We start from the raw sequence: 770 nt of genomic DNA on the forward strand, positions 1-770 counted from the left end.
GGCAGCTAGATACCCTGTACTGTTGGGGGTCACCCCACATAGCTCCCTTCCAGGACAGCCAACATACATTCAAACCTGCAAAAGAATCAAAGGTTAATATAACATATCAATACAATGAAATGTAATATTGGCATCATGGCCGCTTCAGGCAGCCAAGTCTTCTACTCAACATGTAATCCTATAAATGGTCCTTGTCTCTTTGGAGCCATGTCCATGAAGATGCAGGCATTATCTAAGTGTATTACACAGTATTGTGGGGGCTACTGTTGACAGGAGCGATCGCGAGTCATGTTACGGGCATCAGGCAGGTCGAGCACGCCGAAGCTTGAGGTTGAGCGGGTTGCGTTGATCTTGATTGATCGATGCTCCATTTGGTGATGAAGTCTTTCCGGATGGACCCAGGTCATGACGCCGTCTACCTTGAGAGCGGTGGGGGTCTTCAGCACCACAGTGTAGGGACCCTTCCAACGTGGCTCTAGGGTCTCCTGGTGGTGCCTTCTGATATAGACCTAATCTCCTGGTCTGTGCTGATGAGGAGTTGGGGTTGGGCTGGTCACGTAGATGGCGAGGAGGCGCGGCCTAATGTCTTGTGCCCCCTCTGGAGCCCTCTCAAGGAAAGAGATCATTAAAGAAAAACCACCCAGTCCTTGCCAGTCTGAGTCAGATTCCTCCTCTCTTGGAGAACTTCAAAGTCCTGATGGCTCCTAGGTAACCCTGTTTATCAGTTACAGCGCTTTGCATTTTTTGCCTTTTTACCAGTTCCCTTTGTG

This window comes from Myotis davidii, unplaced genomic scaffold (genome assembly GCF_000327345.1).
Source record: "Myotis davidii unplaced genomic scaffold, ASM32734v1 scaffold501, whole genome shotgun sequence".
Taxonomy (NCBI): Eukaryota; Metazoa; Chordata; class Mammalia; order Chiroptera; family Vespertilionidae; genus Myotis; species Myotis davidii.